General features: G+C 38.1%; 3 non-coding genes across 3 annotated transcripts; all 3 read right to left on the bottom strand.

Annotated features, from left to right (window-relative positions):
• Window positions 1-5147: 5147 nt before the first annotated feature.
• On the bottom strand, window positions 5148-5230 carry trnal-cag. The gene has a single exon. It is a non-coding gene; the product is annotated as a tRNA-Leu (tRNA).
• A 1216-nt stretch (window positions 5231-6446) lies between these two features.
• On the bottom strand, window positions 6447-6519 carry trnaf-gaa. Its single transcript has one exon. It is a non-coding gene; the product is annotated as a tRNA-Phe (tRNA).
• A 1025-nt stretch (window positions 6520-7544) lies between these two features.
• Window positions 7545-7627, bottom strand: trnal-cag. Its single transcript has one exon. It is a non-coding gene; the product is annotated as a tRNA-Leu (tRNA).
• Window positions 7628-8002: the final 375 nt, after the last annotated feature.

Here is an 8002-nt window from a genome sequence, read left to right as displayed (position 1 = left end):
TCCCACTGAAAATCGTACCATTGGCAATACACGCAGAGATATTATCGGCAGGCGACAGAAATTTTCTAACCTGTCTGATCGACCAAACGACCGATCTCCGCCGGACGAAAAATGTCAGGACTCACACGGTCCGAAAATCGCACGAATCCACGATTTGTACGATCGGATTGTTGCGTCTATGGCCAGCTTTACAGTACAACAACAGCTGGAGGCACTGCTGGTTGGACATGTAGAAACCACAGCAATGCACATCATATGTTTCCTCATTCAGGGCCTTCATCACAGGTCCCAGGTCTGGACTGAGAATTAAAATAGGCCCTGGCATTTCAGGTACACAGAGGCCCAAACAGCCCCCACCAGCCCACTAAATAGTGACTTTCTCTGGCACCTTATAGCAGCTCCTCTGGCATTTGCCAGAGCCACAGATTGCCAGTCCGGGCCTGCTTCATCATCATCAAGTGGCCCAGAGCTAGGGACCAGTAACATGAAAAAATTAAATTGTTTTAACGTAATATAAATATAATGCAGTGTTGCCCTGCACCAGTAAAACTGGTGTTTGCTTGAGAAACACTACTTTTGTTTATATAAATAAGCTGCTGTGGAGCCCTGGGGCAGCTATCCAAAGGAGAAAAGGCTCAGGTTACACAGCAGATAACAGATAAGCTCTGTCGAACATAATGGTGTTATCGGTTATACACTATTTAACCTGTGCCATATTTTTCAATTTCCGCCATTGCTACACAGCAGCTTGTTTATATGAACTATAGTAGTGTTTCTGAAGCAAACATGTCAGTTTTACCAGTGCAGGGCAGCACTACATGATATTTTCATTACTTTAAAACACTTTAGTTTTTGGTGTTACTGTTCCTTTAATGTAGCAGGTGGCCTTTCCCCAGGGAGCCACAATTATTACCTTATATCACCTGGGCCCCTCCCCATGACTAGGGTTACCACCTGGCCGGTCTTTTACCGGCCTAGCCATTAAAAATGATGCTTCATCCCAATGTTATTAATAGGAAAAAAAGTTAAATATATTTTTTTTTTTCCGGAAAAGTTGGCAACCCTACCCATGACCCACAAATTGGGTCCACCCCTTCCACAGGGCCCTGACTGCAGTATCTCCTTGAAGGCAGCCCTTCTCCCAATTACCACCCAACATTAAAGAACCAGTAACAGCAAAAATGTTCTAAAAAGAAAAATCGTTAGCATGCTACGAAAAAAAGACGCCAACACAGATTAAACTTTAAAAACGCTCAGTCTTTATTAATAAATAACTTACCGAAACTCTGCTTGCGCTCCTCTTCAGAAACAGCAGCAGGGCGATGATCCATCGTGCAGCGCTCGATTTCTCCTCACTGGCTATCTCCTGTAAGGAAGGCAGGGAGGAGAAATAAAGCGCCGCACGATGGATCGCCTTTTCTGAAGAGAAGCGCAAGCGGAGTTTCGTTAAGTTAAGACTTAGCGACTTTAAAGTTTAATATGTGTTGGTGTCTTTTTCTACGTAGCATACTAACGAATTTAAAAAAAATGTTTTTGCTGTTACTGGTCCTTTAATATTGTGCACTGGTAAAAAGACGGGCGCACTGATGAGGGTCCGGGGATAGTGCTGATGTCAGGGTCGTAACTATAGAGAAAGCAACTATGTGGATAGATTGTCAGACTAGGATTCCTGGGGGCAGGTCCGGACTGAGAATTAAAATAAATCAGCCCACTAAATACTGACTTTCTATGGGACTTTATAGCAGCCCCTCTGGCATTTGCCAGAACTCACAGATTGCCAGTCCGGGCCTGCCTGGGGCCCACTGTTTGACCAGTCAAGCCCCTTCTACCCACTGCTGCAGCAAGTACATTTAGTCTCTTACCCGATAAGTGTACCTTTAATTGACTGCAAAATCCACCCCGGTCTATCAGTCCTTGGAGCAAAGTGCTGCTCTTTCTAAGCCTTCCTGACTAGCTTCCACCTCTGAAGTGTAAAAAAAGATAAATTGTGCGCGGGAGTCCAGTGGGAAAGGGGATCCAGGTGCACGTCCTGGGCCCAGGCTACATTACTTAAGTCACTGGTAAGGGGTTTGTTCCCTTAGGGCACAGTTTATTTAGTGGGACTTTCTATTCCAGGCTCCCCATCAACATCCATCCCTGGGTAGCAGATGGAGTCCAAGGAGGAAAAGCCATTTGCTTTCTCCTATTATATTTATTATAGACAGAAACTTATAGTAACACCACTGGGCCAATTAAGGTAACAGGTCATAAGTAGGGCTGCCACCTGGCTGGTATTTTACTGGCCTGGCCGGTAAAAATTATGGTTGATCCCAATGTTATTAATGGGGAAAAATGATAAATATATAGGAAGGCCAGTATTTTTTTCCGGAAAAGGTCGCAACCCTAGTCATAAGTAACAGTAACTGGGATTTCCTGAGCCAGAAGAGGAATTACTTTACCATGTAAGTAAATTAGGCCCAGAACCTTTAATGTATTAAGTAATTTGGATCACTATACTTTGTCTACAAAAAAGGATTTAAACATTAATTAAAGCTAATAGAGTTGCTTTACCTCCTACAAGGATTCATTATATCTTACTTAGTATCAAGTACAATGTACTATTGTACTACAGAGAAAAAGGAAGTCATTCTTAAAAATTTTGGATTTTATAGGAGAGAGCCTTCCCCGTAATTCAGAGCTTTCTGGATAATGGGTTTCCGGGTAATGGATCCAATACCTTTTATGACCAGAATTTTGGTTTTCATAACCTATTGCTTATTGTTTTACATTGCATTTATATATATGTTATATTTATATAACACCACAAATTCATATAGTGCTTTATAAGGCATAAAGACAAGCAGAGTACAGTTACTATACATTAAACCAGGTGAATAAATACATAATTTGTAGGTGTTTTAAATGAACAATTGGAATGAGGTCCCTGCTCTCTGGTGCCACTTACAGGAGATCATTGTCATTGGTCATGTTTCCTATCACTTTGCAGTATGTGTTAGGTTTTAGATCATAAATTAACTACCTGTTATATGATAAACCTTACAAATGAAATAGAAATAGAAGGAAAAAACTAATCCCTTTAGTTCAGTTCTCTCCTGCCGATCCTCCTTCAGTCTCTCAACCGTAGAATTGCTTCACAAGTATAAAAAATGGATCAGCGCCTCTGGCAACGGAGAAAAACAAATAACAGACAAAAAGAAATATATAGTGTAGTATTTTCAAAAAGTCTTTTTACACCTTGTGTTGGAATGGGGAAATAGTGCTGTTTTCGACTGTTCCTATAGGTTTCCATACCTAATGGTCACTCTGCTGTTGTGATGTTCGTTATGTTGCTTCGTTAATGAAAGTGGAGCTCGGAAACTATTTCTGTAGGGGATCTCTTGAGGAAGCTGATTGGATCAGCGAAACGCGTCAGGTAGTAAGGGACAGAACGGCAATCTGCAGAGGAAGGCACAAGGGAGAAGGGGAAGCCGGCATTACTCCTGTCCCGGATCCAACTAGGCAATCTGCAACGCTTTTTAATGACAAAAAATGTGAGTGCAAATTTTTACTTTTTAACAAGTTTTTTATAAAACGTATTACACTATATGTCTTATTTTGTATGGGTTAACCTATGGAGTGACAGAGGAAGAGAACAGCGCAGCACAGACAATATTATATGCAAGTTTAAAACTACTTTCTTGTAAGTAGGCATTTCACTCAGTCTTGGTGGAAGTATCTGCAGGAAATACAGATGCATGCTGAGAGGATTTCATGGTTATTTAAAGGGGAAGCACATTGGTTATCCTGTGTAAAGATTAATTCTCAATTTAAAGGGGAAAACAGCACTATTTCCCCATTCCAGCACGTGGTGTAAAAAAACTTTTTGAAAATACTACAACATATATATTTTTTTGTGTTATTGGTTTTCTCCGTTGCCAGAGGCGCTGATCCATTTTTTATACATATGATAAACCTTATTTTGAAGTACATTTGTTACCTGTAAACATGTATGATTCTATAAAATATAATTGCATTTGCACGCAGTACTCTTGAGAACTTTCCAAAACACCTGCCGAAACCCAGGACCTTTAGATCTTCAGTCTAACGCTCTCCCAACTGAGCTATTTCGGCTTATGTTTGAGTGTACATGGGTCCTTGGATTGGTTTGGTATCATATCCAGCAAATGAAATGTAAAATGTGCCCCAAAGTTACATATTTCCAAAATGTTCTATTCATCCAAAAAAAATCAGAAATACATAAAGTATGGTATTCGCAACTGCAGAAATACAATGCCACACAAAACACATGGAAATGGTCAATAAAGGGGTGGTTCACCTTTAAGTTAACTTTCAGTATGTTATAGAATTCTAAGCAACTTTTCTAATGGCCTTTATTTTTTATTTTTTATAGTTTTTGAATTATTTGCCTTCTTCTGTGACTCTTTCCACCTTTCAAATGGGGGTCACTGACCCCATCTAAAAGTAAATGCTCTATAAGGCTGCAAATTAATTATATACTTTTATTACTCCCCTTTCTATTCAGGCCCTGTACTCTTCATATACCAGTCTCTTATTCATATCAACGCATGGTTGCTAGGGTAATCAGGATCATAGCAACCAGATTGCTAAAACTGCAAACTGAAGAGCTGCTAAATAAAAACTAAATAAGTCTAAAACCACAAATAATAAAAAATGAAAACCAATGGCAAATTATCTCAGAAAATCACTCTCTATGTCATTCTAAAATGTAACTAAAAGGTGAACAACCCCTTTAAAAAATGTGAGAGAGTAGAATTAATATAAAGTGGTACTTCTGGCATCCAGTTTGTAGAAAAAAGGCAATGGAAAAATACAAGTTCTGTTTAACCCTGTAATGACTGGGTAAAGATATAAATATATTTTCCATTTCCTAATAGTTATAGCAATTACTGTATATATATTTAGTCATTCTTTACATGTATAATTATATTTTATTTATATATAATTATTTTTTAAACACGGATATTAAACTGAGCTTTTACCTCCAAAAAATTATTACCTAAATGGATCACTATGAGGTAATAATGAGTGGTTTATTTTATCTGAACAAGTCCAAAAGTCCATACTTTAGATGCCTTACCAAAAAACTACAAACTCAGAGAAGTAACAGAGAATTCAGCAAACATTATTGTCAGAAGTGGGATTCGAACCCACGCCTCCAGAGGAGACTGCGACCTGAACGCAGCGCCTTAGACCGCTCGGCCATCCTGACACCTTGCAGTGTAAATTTTTGAATACAAAAATGTTGTCTTTCTATTAGCTTTGTAGACACGCTTCGCAAGCAACCTTTTTATCAATGTCTCCAAAGGGGCAAATTTACTAAAGGGCGAATTTTCACCTTTGAAGGCTTCGCCATACTTTGTGCAACTTCATTAGACGTTAATTCAAATTTGAATTCAAGTTTAGAACACAAAGAGCAATGCAGGTAGCCTGATGCCCAATCACCCTTTTAAGAAACTGCAGCAGAGCCTTTGGAATTTTGGGTAAAGCAGTAAAATACCGGCCAAACCCAGGACCAGTATTACTAATTTACTGGCAATATACATGCTGGTAAATCTGTAATGACCAATCAATTTCCTCCCAGCCTGCCTTGTAAGTAAATTAGCCCCAGAACCTTTACCCCCACATGTAATATAAGGCACTAAGTTTGCCCAGGAGGAGTAACCAGTAGCAACCAATAAGATGTTTGCATTTAAACACATAACCAGGAAATTCTACCTGCTGATTGGTTGCTATAAGTTACTGCCCCGGGCAAACTTAGTGCCTTTAATTACATAACCCCATTTATGTATTAAGCTACTGCAGTATAACAAATAAAGTATTCATGTACGTGTTATCCAGAATGCTCAGGACCTGTGGTTTTACTGATAATGGGATCTTTATGTAATTTGGATCACCATACTTTGTCTACAAAAAAAATCATTTAAACATTAATTAAAGTTAGTAGGATTCATTATATCTTAGTTAAGATAAAGTGATATATACTATTGTATTATTACAGAGAAAATGGAAGGCATTCTTAAACATTTGAATTATTTGATTAAAACGGAGTGTATGGGAGAGGGCCTTCCCATAATTCAGAGCTTTCTGGATAATGGGTTTCAGCATAATGGATCCCCATATCTGTAAAGACAAGCAGGGTAAAGTTACTGTACATTAAACCAGGTGAATAAATACATCATTTGTAGGTATTTTAAATGAACAATTGGAATGAGGTCCCTGCTCTCTGGTGCCACTTACAGGAGATCATTGTCATTTGTCATGTTTCCTATCACTTTGCAGTATGTGTTAGGTTTTATATCATAAATCTGCTACCTGTTATATGATAAACCTTATCTTGAAGTACATTTGTTACCTGTAAACATGTATGATTCTTTCAAATATAATTGCGTTCGCACGCAGTACTCTTGAAAACTTTCCAAAAAACTTGCCGAAACCCGGGATCGAACCAGGGACCTTTAGATCTTCAGTCTAACGCTCTCCCAACTGAGCTATTTCGGCTTATATTGGAGAGGTTGTGGGTCCTTGGATTGGTTTGGTATCATATCCATCAAATGAAATGTAAAATGGGCCCCAAAGCTACATATTCCAAAATGTTCTATTCAGCCAAAAAAAACAACAAATACATAAAGTTTGGTATTCGCAACTGCAGAAATACAATGCCACACAAAACACCTGGAAAGGGGTGGTTCACTTTTAAGTTAACTTTCCGTATGTTATAGAATTCTAAGCAACTTTTCTAATGGCCTTCATTTTTTCTTTTTTATAGTTTTTGAATTATTTGCCTTCTTCATGTGACTCTTTCCACCTTTCAAATGGGGGTCACTGACCCCATCTAAAAGTAAATGCTCTGTAAGGCTACAAATTAATTGTATACTTTTTATTACTCCTCTTTCTATTCAGGCCCTGTACTCTTCATATGCCAGCCTCTTATTCATATCAATGCATGGTTGCTAGGGTAATCAGGACCCTAGCAACCAGATTGCTAAAACTACAAACTTGGGAGCTGCTGAATAAAAGCTAAATAAGTCAAAAACCACAAATAATAAAATATGAAAACCAATTGCAAATTATTTCAGAATATCACTCTCTACATTATACTAAAATGTAACTAAAAGGTAAATGGCCCCTTTAAAAAATGTGAGAGAGTAGAATTAATATAAAGTGGTACTTCTGGCATCCAGTTTGTAGACAAAAAGCAATGGAAATACAAGTTCTGTTTGACCCTGTAATGACTGGGTAAAGCTATAAATATATTTTCCATTTCCTAATAGTTATAGCAATTACTGTATATATATTTAGTAATTCTGCACATGTATAATTATATTTTAAGAATATATATATTTTTTTAAAACATGGATATTAAACTGAGCTTTTACCTCCAAAAAATTACTACCTAAATGGATCACTATGAGGTAATAATGAGTGGTTTATTTTATCTGAACAAGTCCAAAAGTCCATACTTTAGATGCCTTACCAAAAAACTACAAACTGAGAGAAGTAACAGACTATTCAGAAAACATTGTTGTCAGAAGTGGGATTCAAACCCACGCCTCCAGAGGAGACTGCAACCTGAACGCAGCGCCTTAGACCGCTCGGCCATCCTGACACCTTGCAGTGTACTTTTTTGAATACAAAAATGTTGTCTTTCTATTAGCCTTGTAGACACGCTTCGGCACGCAAACTTTTTATCAATGTCTCCAAAGGGGCAAATTTACTAAAGGGCGAATTTTCACCTTTGAAGGCTTTGCCATACTTTGTGCAACTTCATTAGACGTTAATTCAAATCTGAATTCAAGTTTAGAACACAAAGAGCAATGCAGGTAGCCTGATGCCCAATCACCCTTTTAAGAAACTGCAGCAGAGCCTTTGGAATTTTGGGTAAAGCAGTAAAATACCGGCCAAACCCAGGACCAGTATTACTAATTTACTGGCAATATACATGCTGGTAAATCTGTAATGACCAATCAATTCTAATGATAAA

This window comes from Xenopus laevis, chromosome 7L (genome assembly GCF_017654675.1).
Source record: "Xenopus laevis strain J_2021 chromosome 7L, Xenopus_laevis_v10.1, whole genome shotgun sequence".
NCBI classification, from domain to species: Eukaryota; Metazoa; Chordata; class Amphibia; order Anura; family Pipidae; genus Xenopus; species Xenopus laevis.
This window is presented reverse-complemented; position numbering and strand designations above follow the sequence as displayed.